Raw genomic sequence first — 14,872 nt, 5'->3', positions numbered from 1 at the left:
TTCAGTCTGAATGATCCAGAAACAAGGTGGGGCTTTCATCGTTTGGGAAAAAAAAATGTTCTAAACCAATGAAAAGTGTTATTTTAAGGTCATATGACCAAGCCTTCCATCTTTAGGAAACCAAAAGTAAAATGAACCAATGAAAAGTTTTATAAACAAGTCACATGACCTGTTATGCGGCATAGGGCTACAAAAAGCGTAGAAAATCCGTTGGCACGTGAGGCGGCGTCAGTAGCGGACCGATGTGCGAATAAGCCGAAGGCAGCACAACGCGTCGAGATCCGGATGGCACCGAGGTGGTGTCCAGCAAATTGCCGCACTGGTGTGGCCATCCTACAATGCTGCGCCGAAAGACGGCGTGTCCAGCTGAGTTGCGGTCACTCTTGCGGTACAGTGAATCGAACGCGCCGAGATCCGGATGGCACCGAGGTGGTATCCAGCAAGTTGCCGCACTGGTGTGGCCATCCTACAATGCTGCGCCGAAAGACGGCGTGTCCAGCTGAGTTGCGGTCACTCTTGCGGTACAGTGAATCGAACGCGCCGAGATCCGGATGGCACCGAGGTGGTGTCCAGCAAGTTGCCGCACTGGTGTGGCCATCCTACAATGCTGCGCCGAAAGACGGCGTGTCCAGCTGAGTTCCGGTCAGTTTTGCGGTACAGTGACTCGAACGAGCCGAGATCCGGATGGCACCGAGGTTGTGTCCAGCAAGTTGCCGCACTGGTGTGGCCATCCTACAATGCTGTGCCGAAAGTCGGCGTGGGGTGCCCCGTTGGCTTATGAGGTGATGTCAGTAGTGGACCGATGTGTGAATAGGTCGGAATCAGCACAAGGCGCCAAGATCCGAATGGCAAGTCCTGGATGTTGAGTGCCTCAGTTGAGAGTTCTGAGCAGTGCTTGTAAGACTGTCTGAAGCTTATTTGCACCTGCTGCAGCTTCACTATTGCCCTGGTGTGGCCAAAGGTCGCACATGACATAGGCGGCCGGCTCCCGAGGTCCGGCGGAACTTTTTTGCTTTTCCTTTCTGTTTCTTTTCCTACAATCCGTTTCATCTGAAGACACGACCAGGTCCCTGAATGTTTGCAGGGGGACGCTATTGATTGAATGAAAATGGCGGCTTGACACAAAGCTGACTCAAGCGTTGCTGTTGATGCTATACAGACAAAAATTGGTTTTCAGTTTGTACATTCTTCAGGATTTTTTTCTCCATCCAAGGCTGATTGAGAGTTTGTAGAAAAATGGCTTCAGATTTTCCACATACTACTCTTCAACATTCTTCCTAAATGTAACAATGTGAAACTCACTAGGAGAACGGCTGTTTCTGTTTCCTTTCAAAATGCTGCGAACAATATTTTCTGAATGCTTGTGCCACGGGGGTTTTTTGAAAATTAGGACTAGAAGGGCGCGCTACCTGGGTTGATACGTTACAAAGTGTGTGAGAGGCAAGGTAGTCGTTTATGTAGTGCGTGAAGAGCAGACGGCAAAACACCCTTAACCGTCCAAACAAGTCAAAAGACAAAACAATTGTACATCACTAAGCTCTCGCAACTACATTTGTGTTCATCAAAACAAGGTATTTTCTGAATGGAAGACACCATCTTTTAGCATACAGGGCTGAAAGGGGTTCTGGTCTGGCCGATGGTTGGTGGAGACATTTTGACTATATCTTGGACCTGCCCGGGCTCGCCCAAAATGGCGCCGGTATAAATGGGACTCGTAACTCCTTGCCCGCAAATGTATATCTAGAAAATTTTATTGTAAGTGGCCCTGTCTTATTTTAATTACAAAATGTACGTCTACCGATTCCGCAACTGTTAGACACCTTCAATCAATCAATCAGTGACACTTATAAAGCGCGCTACATACCCGTAGGGTCTCAAGGCGCTGGGGGGGGGTGCCGCTACTGCTCGAATAGCCAGGTCTTCAGCTTCTTCCTGAAGGAGAGGTGGTCTTGGGTCAGGCGCAGGTCGGTTGGGAGGGAGTTCCAGGTCTTGGCGGCCAAGTAGGAGAAGGACCTTCCTCCTGTAGTCGCTCTTCGGATGCGGGGGACGGCGGCGAGGGCGTGGTTGGCTGATCGGAGGTGGCGTTTGGGAGCGTAGAAGTTGACTCAGCTGTTGAGGTAGCTTGGGCCTTGGTCGTGTAGGGCTTTGTGTGCGTGGGTGAGGAGGCGGAAGGTGATTCTTTTGTTGACGGGGAGCCAGTGAAGGTCTCTCAGATGTCCGGAGATGTGGCTGGTTCGTGGGATGTCGAGGATGAGTCTGGCTGAGGCGTTCTGGATCCGCTGGAGTCTCTTCTGGAGCTTGGCGGTGGTACCGGCGTAGAGGGCGTTGCCGTAGTCCAGTCGGCTGGTGACGAGGGCCTGGGTGACGGTCTTCCTGGTCTCGGTGGGGATCCACCAGAAGATCTTCCGTAGCATGCGTAGGATGTTGAAGCACGCCGAGGAGACGTTGTTGACTTGCCTGGTCATGGAGAGGGAGGAGTCCAGGATGAAGCCCAGGTTGCGTGCATGGTCTGTCGGTTTGGGTGCGGTGCCCAGGTCGGGAGGCCACCAGGAGTCGTCCCAGGTGGAGGGTGAGGAGCCCAGGATGAGGACCTCCGTCTTGTCCGAGTTCAGTTTCAGGCGGCTGGTCGTCATCCACTCGGCTACCTCTTTCATCCCTTCGTGCAGGTTGGCTCTGGCGGCGGCGGGGTCGTTGGTCAGGGAGAGGATCAGCTGGGTGTCGTCGGCGTAGGAGATTATGCTGAGGTTGTGTTTGCGTACGATGGCCGCGAGGGGGCTCATGTAGACGTTGAAGAGGGTGGGGCTCAGAGATGATCCTTGGGGGACGCCGCAGATGACTTCGGAGGCCTCTGACTTGTACGGTGGTAGGCGGACTCTCTGTGTTCTTCCGTCGAGGAAGGAGATGATCCATTCCAGCGCCTTGTCCTGGATTCCGATGTTGCTGAGGCGCCGTACTAGGGTGCGGTGGCAGACCGTGTCGAATGCCGCGGAGAGGTCTAGGAGGATGAGGGCCGCTGTTTCTCCATTGTCCATCAGGGCTCGGATGTCATCGGTGGCGGCGATGAGGGCGGTCTCGGTGCTGTGGTTGGCTCGGAATCCGGACTGTGAGGGGTCGAGGGATCCGTTCGTCTCGAGGAAGGCGGCCATCTGCTTGTTGACGGTCTTCTCGATGACTTTGGCTGGAAACGGGAGGAGCGAGATGGGGCGGTAATTCTTGAGGTCGGTGGGTTCCGCTGTTGGTTTCTTGAGTACCTTAGTTCTTCCAACCTAATGGCCCGCTCGTTACGTTCCTCTACAGTGTAAATGTCTCCTCATCATATACGATTTCAGTTTGCTCCGTGGCCGGCCCACGTGGTTATAGGCCCGTATTTGTATACTGACATTTTCACAATAAAGGTTTTTAAAACAAAACACGGTAGTAGTATTTACATTGGTAAAGTTTTTACTTTTAGTCACTGTTTTCGAATCAGTAAAAGGCAAGTGAAATAAAGCAGTCCAATTACATGACGGATAAAAGGTATAATATGTAGGAACGCAGTAAAGATAAATGGTCAAGGGCAGTTTTTTTTTTTTATTTCTGCAACATAAAGTGATCAATAAGAATCTGATAATCAGGCGTATCGGCGACTAAGACAGCAGGCCGAGTCTCTTTTACTCAACGGCTCCGTCATGGAACGAAGAAACGCCCTTTTTCTCGAAAAAGGAATATATTTTACTTGCAGGACAGTTGTAAATTTTCCGGGAAAGTACATTAGCCTGGAATATTATAACATATGTTTAAAAAAAAATAATGTTCGAAAACAATAAAAAGCGTAATTTTTAGGTCATATGACCAAGCTTTTCATCATTAAAATAACAAAAGTAAAATGAACCAATGAAAAGTTTTATTAACAAGTCACATGACCTGTTATGCTTACGTTACGCGCTGCGCGCCGGGCCTCGGATCACTTCCGGGTGCGCTAACGCGGTGTGTCATATAACGCATTACGCGACAACGTAGGTCAAGAATATAGTCAAAATGTCTCCACCAACCAGCGTTCGGAACACAACCCCTTTCAGCAGTCCAAAAAGTTCTGTTAAATGACAACAGAGGAGACAGGCAACAAGAACCATCAGTCAAAGAGGGGAGGGCAAGTTCTTCTCTTCCGGGTCATGTTGGGGCGCTACCGGAACTGATCGAATTGGTAGTCTACAGTGTTTGTGGATGTTTCAGACTAAAGCTGGCGTCAGCATGAGAGCACTACCATCTCGTAGCTACGTCGTGGCCATTTCACGAGCAGACATGGCAGCCGCTCCCCACCAGAAGCCTGCGGGAGTCGGGGGCCCCCAAGACTTTTGTAGAATCTTCACGGCTGAGGGGACGTTTTCGAGAATGGGACCCAAGCCCTATCAGGGAAGCGTCCGAGTTCCAAGGAGTCCCAGGGCCATTTTAGTGGACCAGGCCCAAATCCGAAGAGCCGGCCGCCATTTTGAGAGTCCTGTGGCAGCCGCCTATCGCTGCACCGCAAGAGCGGGAGCAACTCAACTACATGGTGAGCGAGACGCTGTAGTCGCAAGAGCGGGCGGTAAACAGCTGAATGGCGGAAGAGGCACAGTGTAGCAAAAGCGGGCAGAATGGCAACTGAAACGGTAAAGGGGCGCCCCACTACAGCGTGTCTTCAGGTCAAACGGATTGTGGGACAAGGTCCAGAATAGAAGAGTCATCAAAAGGCAAAAAGTTCCGCCGGACCCCGAGAGCCGGCCGCCTATGTCGGGGGCGATCTCAGGCTACACCGGTGCTATAAGACTTGGGGAGGGGGTCGGAGCCAAGTGTCTTCTCCGAGTCCATGGCCATCACACCGCCCCTCGGGGGCCTCCGTCAAGCTGTTTAGGAAGGTTTCATATGACATTGTTTTCTAATGCAGTCAGGTCCACAAACGACACTCACTTACTATGAGAATAGTGAAGTTGCAGTAGGTGGAAATAAGCTTCAGACAGTGTTACAAGCGCTGCTCAGAACTCTGAACTATGGCACCCAACATCCAGAACTTATGCCATTTGAGAATGGCAGTGACATTGAAGCAACTCAGGGACCAAAACCATAAACGTACTTTCACGTATGAAAATCTTACTGGGGGAGGGGGCAGGAGCGAAGCGCCCCCTCCCAGTCCGCACCACCACACCGTATGTTGTAAATCTGAAGCCATCGTTCTACAAAGTCAACCAACCTTGGATTGAAAAATCTAGAAAAATGTACAAACTGAAAACCAGTTTTGGTCTGCATAGCATCAGTAGCAACGCTTGCTATCAGAGTGCATGAGTTTCATGCTCGATCGATTGAGCTAGCCGGATCGGGCAATAAAAAGTATAAAATAGTTATGTAAATAGTTATTTAATAAAATGTTTTACCCTGTTTCTTTGCTGGTGTGTTGTCTATATTTTTAATATTTGCATAGGGTTTGTCGTTATTTTGGGTGGGTGGGTGACGGAGTCGAGCTGTCTTGCAGCCCTCATGGTGTGGAGCTAAGTTCATCTCACTATTTTCGTATTTCTCATGGAGGGTTGTTCCTAATATTTCTATTTTAGCGAGGTCAAAAAGAGATCCAATTAGTGGCCTACTGATTTTGCTCGATTACTTTTATTTTTTTACACGATTTTTCACTATCTGCAAAGACTAAACAGAGTATTGCGACTTTGTGCTTGTTTGTAAATAGATAATGAACCAAAGAGAATCAATTGTAAAACAGTAAATGCTTGGATAACAATCAATCAAATGGAGAGACAAGCAGGTACGATGGATTACAACAGGGGTAAAGGTCTGCGTTAACTACCGTTCACTATCTGCAAAGAGAGAGTACTACTAAGAGAAAAGAGGGGAGGGGGGGTGCAGCGTTCAAAGCACATCAGCGTGCATAAATACGAAAATGTTTTTATCTATCACGTACTTGACATTTTAAAGCTTTTCATATTTGCTATTAAAAAACCATTGAAATTCACTGAAAAAACCATAGGTTATAGTCGATATATAGTTAGGAATTTGCATTTACAAAACCTTGAAAATTCAATGAAAAAAACATTGGTTTTAGGCCATATATAGTTAGGGATTTGCATTTACAAAACCTTATTTTACTCGCATAAAACCATTGAAATTCCATATATAGTTAGATGCGCTAACTATATATCGCGCACCCGCAATCCACTGCTGATGATGTCACATATTACATCATTCATGACATGGTCAGTGACATCACTGATGACATCACTGATGACAACTCAAATGACATCACTGATGACATCTCAAATGACATCACTGACAACATCACAGATGACATCATTCATGTGTTAATACGATGAACCTCTACATACTCTGATATATCCTTAGATACACTCAGTGAAAACAGACACTCACAGACTGTCACTCATCCATGGAGTTACTCATACACCTAGACAGTCATGCAAAGAATCAAACACACCTCCAATTCCTCAACTATACAGTTATACACACCTTACTTATTGAAACATATTCTAATACATATTTACTCTCTTATACAATCCTTGATACATGTTCACAATGATCCATACAGCCACTCACACATTCACTGGCTGTTATGCACAGTTATTTATATATGTTAACTCTCACATGTACTGTGTTTTACATATGTACTTACTTTGACATGTAGCACTGAGATATCCATTCACTCACCAATACACTCATGCACACAGTCAACCGCCCATATAGCTGTTTCCACATGCACTCTTGAACTCATACACCTAGTGAATCAACTGCTTACACATCTATGCACAGAGTCACACACCTCCCAGCCACCCACACACATACTCAGTCTCCCATACAAATACTTGAGCAACCAATCAATAACCCATATAGTTATTTATATAGCTACTGATCAACACATGCAGCAGTTTACAGAACAACAGATATAATGATACACAAATTAATACAGTTTAATCACTAACCCATGCACTCAGTGAGACACATTTAATCACTCCCTCATACAGTCAGTCATGCACCTACTAAATCCTTCATCCAGACATTTATACATCCACTCATTCTTCAATATGTAAGACATATTTTAACTTTACAGAAACTTCCAGTCACTGGATGTTGTCATCAGAGATGTCATTTGAGTTGTCATCAGTGATGTCATCAGTGATGTCACTGACCATGTCATGAATGATGTAATATGTGACATCATCAGCAGTGGATTGCGGGTGCGCGATATATAGTTAGCGCATCTAACTATATATGGAATTTCAATGGTTTTATGCGAGTAAAATAAGGTTTTGTAAATGCAAATCCCTAACTATATATGGCCTAAAACCAATGGTTTTTTCATTGAATTTTCAAGGTTTTGTAAATGCAAATTCCTAACTATATATCGACTATAACCTATGGTTTTTTCAGTGAATATATATATATATATATATATATATATATATATATATGTATATAGAGAACTCAAATCACTAGTATATAAAGTAGACATTTGTACTATCTACCATTCCTATGTGACTCTTAGTATATCCATTCGTATCCCTTCCTTGGGTATTTAGAGATAAATCTAATCACTAGTATATGCATGCAGTAGACCTTTGTACTCTCTACCATTCCTATGTGACTCTTAGAGTATATCCATTTGTTTCTCTTCCTTGAGTGACTTTACTACTTGTACATTTGCAATTCTTCTTTCTGTTTGTATCTCTTCCTTGTGTGACATTACATCTTGTACATTTGCAATTTTTTCTGCTTGTATCTTTTATGTAATGCATGTAATCCTAAGTTCTTATGTTTCACAACTGATTCTTATGTAAAGCGCTCTGACACCTTCTGGTAAAGTTCACGCTATATAAAATCGCATTAAATTCAAAACAAACAAAAAAAAACTAACAATGTTTATGTGCTTCGTGGGCCCCAGGGGGGCGAGGTGAAAATGGCTCAAAGACCTGAGCAACACCTGGCCCCCCAGGGAGGATGATTTTTGCAAACAATCACCCCCTCCCCAGCCACCCTCAGTGTGATTGATTTGCAGGGCAGGGGGTGAAGGAGAGGCGACAGCGGATACTCACTGCACAGTGAAGCTGCATTCATTCTCTGTCTCCGTGCCCTCTGTGGGCCATTTTACTTTCTCCCCTTTCCTAGTCCACAGAGATCACGGAGACAGAGACAGAGAAATTAATGCAACTTCACTGTGCGGCTGGGAAAGGGGAGAAAAAAAAACGTCCCACAGAGGGCACGGAGATACCCGCCCTTCGGCCGATGTCCGAATGCCCGCATTGCCAATCCGCCCCTGCCTGCCTGCTCAATCAAAACTTCAAATATAGTTCCTCTTCTTTCTTATTCAAAATTGTGATCCTGGTCCTACAACTTTACTCCTGTGTCCTCCTCCTGTGCTGTGCTGCCAGAATCCCTGTACGTCTTACCATTGCAGCAAGCATAGCCATTTCAGAGAAACACATCTGCTTTCTGCTTCTCCTTTAGGGTTTGCAGCTGGTTATCTCTTCCTTCCATGTGGTCGGAATTTGCGAAAGCATGAACACTATTTTGAGACTATTTATTATTTGAGAATGCTTGATACATAGGATTACAAATTATAATTATGTAATTTCAGTTGGTATTATCCAAATATATTTGCAATTCAACAATTAATTAATTACTCAGTATGTAATGCAGATCTAGCTATTTCCCTAAATTCTAAGATTGATACTATCCAATGCCCTTCCTTGGCATACACAAGGCATCTTGGGCCCGATGTAGGTAATCCCAGATTACCAGTTCTTAAATACCGAATCATACCGATTCGGTATTTAAGAACTGGCACTGGGGATGTAGGTATTTTTACCTAATTGATTACCGAATCGGTAAGATTCGGTATTTACCGATTCGGTAATTAACGAATCGGTATTTGGCATTGATTCCTATGGGCCTTGAAGCCCATAGGTATCAATGGCAAATACCGATTCGGTAATTACCGAATCGGTAAATACTGAATCCTGCCAGGGGGAACAGGGTGTCACTTTGACACCCTGTAGCACCCCTGTTTTTAGCTTATGTGCAATGTGACACACATACATGCCCTTAGGGCATGTATGTGTGCCACATGGCACAGGTGTACATGCATAGATGTGCATGTACACAGGAATTCCTTATTTACCACCCAATTGTATTGGGTGGTAAATAACGAATTCTTAGAGGCCTCTAGCAGTGCTACCTACATTAGAATTTACAGATTCGGTATTTTTACAGAGTCTGTATTTACCGATTCGGTAATTGTACCGATTCGATAAATACAGAATTGGTAAAAATACCGAATCTGTAAATAAATGCCTCCTACATAGGAAAAGGCATTTACCGACCGGTAAATGCCTTCCTACATCGGGCCCCTTGTGACTTGTTTCGGAATGGCAAAACATTCATGTATCAAGCCTTAAGGCCTTAACATGTAAAACACTTACAAGAGATAAAACCTCAAGTGGCCAATAGGAACAGAAAAAATGTAAAAGAAAGAAGATATCTATAGTGATCATTCCAGCACCAGTTTAAAAGTGATCCTTCCCTGCCATTTTGTATGTTCTTCCCAACCAGGTAATCTTTTGTGAAAAATCAAGTCAAGGCATAAACAACCTGTGGACAGACTCTTACCTACTTAAACAGGAGGAGGTTTCAGGACTTTCTTCCCATCCGCAATAGCTTATAACATTCCAGTATTGGAGACGTAGACAAGTGAAGCAAATCAAACCAAAGAACACAATCATATTTTGGTGCAGATATGTCTATAAACTTAAGTCTGTCAAGGCACTTGCCAATGACAATACTATATAATTGAATACTGCAGGACCAAATGTGATATTCCACAGACTCACAGATTCCATGTGCACGGCTGTGCTTCTTCCTTCCACAAAGTGGAGAGGCAGAACATCCCTTACAGCACAGAAAACATTCCTGTGACAGTCATCTTTATCCTGAAGACCACATGAATTTGCAAAGAGCCTAAAATAGGGATACCCTAAACCATCTTCCAGATGTCTCTAATTAACTCACTAGAAAAGTGACCAACATGCATAAATAAACACGCTTTGGTAAAACAGCTGACAAGCTTCTCAATGTTAAGGAAAAAAGTAGTTTCAGTTTCATTGGTCAATATTCGGATATGCTTTATCCATAAAAGTAAAAACATTTCTCATAATCGTTTACATAATTCATCATCATTAAAAAAATGTAAAACAAAATGAACTATGGGTCTAATCAATGAAGATATTGCAAAATGTTCACACATATTCAGATAGCTGCTTCAATACTAAAGTGCAAAATGTGCAAAGTGCAACTATTTCAGGGAATAGCAGCAAAGATGGATAAACTATTAGATCACATTAGAGTTACAAATAGCAGCATCATATAAAAGTGCTGATGTGCAAAGTGCGAGTGAAGACCGCGAACACATATTATTCATATTACCCAAATTAAATGTGGAGTCCTAAAGTGCATATAGTGCATTATAATCCAACGTTCAGGAGTTCATAGAAGAACGCAAACGAATAGCCATTTTCAAAAAAGTGAACACTCAATATATTAAATCATCATCCTTAAGATGGAGAATAGTTTTGTATGCAACCCTAAAATACGTTATTCCCTTTGCCCTAAAAAACTGTATCAATAGCTGCATGCCATATTTTTGATAGAAGGTGTAGAAAAACAGGGAATGCAGCATAGACTGTTTTCCTAAGTTGCCACAAGGGCAAGCCAAATCTTCCATATTGGGTTGATAACCCAGGGGGAAGCACAGCAGATATCTTATTGTACTCGATCTAATGCGAAAAAGAAGACTTCGCTCCCAACGATTGATATCTCTTAAGAGATAACTAACGGGTAGATTAGATGGGGGTCCGCCTTCTTCTGCCATTAGTATATACTGTCCCACAGATACTTTTAATAGACTCCGGTGCATGTCTTATATCCCCATAATGTTTATATAAAACTTTACGGATGGTCTTTCTATCAAATCCATCTAATTGATCAGGTTTATAAAAGATATGGCCACGATTAACTGCTGTCAAATTGCCTGTACTTCTGCAAGCCACGGTATGTCACAACCCATGTCGCATTTTAGACAGTCAGCCAAGATCTCCCTTGTTAATGAGGCAGCCGGGTTTTGCCATACCTTTAGCCAGAACAAGGCGGGTCAGGACCTAATATAATCCTCCAAATAAGGTAGTCTTAACTCATTATGACAGATAAAGGTGGATGATGAAATTAGTAGACCTAAAATTCTCCTGCAAAATCTGTTTTCTTCAGTGTGGACACTTTTCAGGCCTATGAAACTCCCTATGAAACCCCAGATTTCGTCCCCATAAGTCATAATTGGTATGCATTGTGTCCTCTAGATTTAAAAAAGGGACATTACTACATCAATTCTTTTTGGTTGAGGGAGACTTATTACTGAGTTAATTGCGTTCAAAAACGTTGGTCCGTCCATAGGCCAGATACGGTGCCCAGGACCCATTGAAGTAATTCGGGGTTCCCAAGGCCTACACACTCCAAAGATAACCCACTTACATTCAAGAACTGTTGGCACGGAAGCTGTAAAAGGCAAAGAACAAGTTTATTAAGACCCCATGGGGTGGTGGTACACTCAAACAGCACCCTTCGGTAATGCTAGAGGTATCACACCGAACACCGGTGTGACCCCGTTTATATACAGTTTTGGGGTAATAAAAGATAGGCGGCACAAGTTTAAGACACATTTAAGGACATATATGGTCATGTTTTGGAATACTGCCAGCTCATTGGAGGGGGCACAACTCCGCTGGTCAGTTTGGTGCACATTCCAGGAGGGTTACGGGTCAGTGGGAACTGCGCATGTGCGGTTTGACCAGTACTAAAAATAGCCTGTTGCTGGGCAGAAAAGGAGTGGTCAGCGGAACGGACAACGGACTAAAGGGCACGTCGGCCACGAGGCCGCTCATGATCTAAGATGGCCGCTGGAACTTTCAAAATGGTGTTTTCATATACAGTCAAGTTAAGGAGGACAACGTGTAGGTTCAGCTAATCGCTAACGCGGCCGGGCCAATTACAACAGACGACCCTTTTAGCGGTTAGCTGAATCTACCTCATAGTGAACATAGTCAGAATGTTCGTCCTCGATGTCTATTAACATTATTTGTGTTACCTCCTTGTGAAGCATCATTTTTTCATGGGCAAAAGCTCGTCTTGATGGTATACAAGCTGATAAACACATTGAACATAAAGCTGGACCACATTGAATACATCAACATATGGAAAACATTGCTCCCACAAATATACAGAGAATTGTCAACAGTTTCCAGCCCCAAGTTGCAATCGTAGACCAGAACCATCCTGAAAGTGTCCAAGTTCCATTGTCCGGGTGTATTTCAGCAGCTATTTTATGAAGCTTGGATATAGCATCGTACACAGATGGAGAATTGTCCGGGACATATACGCAACAGCTGCTTCCGATAATCCTACATGCCCCCCCACGATCAGCCAAAACAACGTCCAACACCATTCTATTTTGGAGGGTGACAATTCTGGAAATCTGTAGTTCCTCGGTAATATTCCCCAGGGCAACGGCAGCGTCATTCGCAACAGCCTCGACAACGCGTGTCAGTCGTCTGATTTTCCGGCTGTTCAATGCAGCCCCCACAAAGGAGAATAGTCCCAGATTAAAGTCCACATACTGTTGTAATGCAGAGTCCGTTTGATCAATGTCCTCTAGGGCAACAGTTCGTTTAACCCTGTTCAAAACAAAATCGTGATACAATGTGTAATCGTTGTGGTACATCGGAGGGGCAATGAATACAGGAGGTAGCACAAACGATACGTAGCACGTGCCCAACCACCCCACTGGAAGCTGATGGTACCCCTTTGTTCCACAGATAAAGTATGTGTTTCGAGATGCAACAATTGAAATGCCATTCGGGCTATCAAACGTGAGAGTAATGTTACATTCACTCTTCCCCACTGCAATCGTACCCTTGTTTCTAATACATAAATCGGCTTTGGTAGCAATAACATTTATGACATGAGCACTAGATACATTCACGTTTCGCTGATTGCTATATACACGTGGGGCAGATACATTGTCAGGTCTGTACTCTTCCCATTCAAAACGTGTGCCCTCAGCCCGAGGAAACCCATCTTTGTCATGGAAACATACTTTATTCAAACGGAAAAGCACCCCCCCTTTAGTTGGCCATCTCAAAGTAAAAAGGAGGGTGTACCAGGCGTTGCATGACCCATTGTGTGAAAACGGGAGTGGAATAAGTGGGGTGCCCCCTCTTTTCTGGTGCCCAGGCAACATTCCACACACCCAACAATTAGAGGTATTGGTCATATTATGCGTGTGGTGAAGAATCTGAATGAAGCTGTTATTCAAATACGTTTGGCGATGGCGCTCTTCATGAAATGGCAATGTAAAATGAAAATGTTCAGACGGTGCCGGGGTAGTCGGCAGCAAATGTTCACGTACAGGCACCACAAGTTCGACTACCCAGGCTATAACAGCTATCACCACAATAGTTAAGACAAAGAGAAAGGCACCCAATATTTTCTTAGCACGAGATGCCGTTGATGCCATAGTTCAAGAAAGTTAGTGCAAAGTCACAAGTGGCGTAAATTGTTCACAAATTGTCTCAGATACACGTACGTGTATACCTAAAAAGAAAAATGCGGTGCTGAACTCCGAGGTAGCCGTTGTTTTCTTCTCCGGGCCAAGACGGGTGTCGCTACTCTGGCAGAACTGATCCCCCCCCCTTGGAATTCCCGGTTTCCGTTTCACAAACCTGGAGCGGTAACCAACCAGTCATTTAAAAAGGACACAAAAATCTTCTTATCGTGGGCGTAGGTTGTAGCGCTCTCTCCCAATCGCAGTTTGGTCCGAGAAGGCTCCCTCCACTTCGGCCGACGTCACAGCTGGGCTCTTTTCTTTCTCCAAAATCTCCTTGTAATCAGTCAACACAGCAGGAGTCACCAGATCCGGAGAGACACGGCGACAATGTGTCGAATGCACCCACCGCTTCCTGTTTGTCACTCGTACTGCGGTGCGGGTCGCCAAGAGGACCTGCTCGGGACCCTTCCACCTGGGCTCCAAACTGCTTGCTCTCTCAAACGAACGAACCATTACGTGATCACCAGGACGAAGATCATGGCCTTCTCCAGTAGAGTTGTCAGGGAGCGCTTCTCGAACCTGTTGGTGAATAGAGAGCAAATCATTTGTTAATCGTGCCAAATAATCATTCATCATAACACAAGGCACATCATGTATTAATCGCGGCTTGGGCACCCCCCAAATATTCATAGGGCGGCCAAACACCACCTCATAGGGCGTAAGGCCGGTTCGTGAGTGGGGTACTGATCTAAGAGATAGTAGTGCTAGCGGCAACGCATCTGGCCACTTCAATGATGTAGACGCCACAATTTTGGCCAGCTTGAGCTTCAACGTGGCATTATACCGCTCGACCAAACCTGCTGACTGAGGGTGGAATACAGCGAGGAACTTCTGCTGAATCCCTAACCCCTTCAGTACATATTCCACAATCTTTCCAACAAAATGGGGCCCATTATCGCTCCACAAAAATTTACAAACTCCAAAGCGAGGAAAGAATTCCTTAAGCAACACCTTAGCTGTTGTCAAAGCTGTATTGTCTTTCGTGGGGTAGGCCTCAACCCATTTGCTAAAAGCACACACCACCACTAAGACGTACTTCAAGTTGTTGCAGCGCTCGAGCTGGATGTAGTCCATTTGAAGCACTTCAAATGGTGCCGAAGGTGGAACGAAACCTCCTTTCGGAGTATGGGTCCCCTTTCCAGGATTGTGTTGCAAACACACCAGGCAGGTCTGCACTACTCTCGTTGCAGTATT

The sequence above is a fragment of the Lissotriton vulgaris genome, chromosome 3_1 (genome assembly GCF_964263255.1).
Source record: "Lissotriton vulgaris chromosome 3_1, aLisVul1.2, whole genome shotgun sequence".
Classification (NCBI taxonomy): Eukaryota; Metazoa; Chordata; class Amphibia; order Caudata; family Salamandridae; genus Lissotriton; species Lissotriton vulgaris.
Note: the sequence above shows the minus strand (reverse complement) of the source record.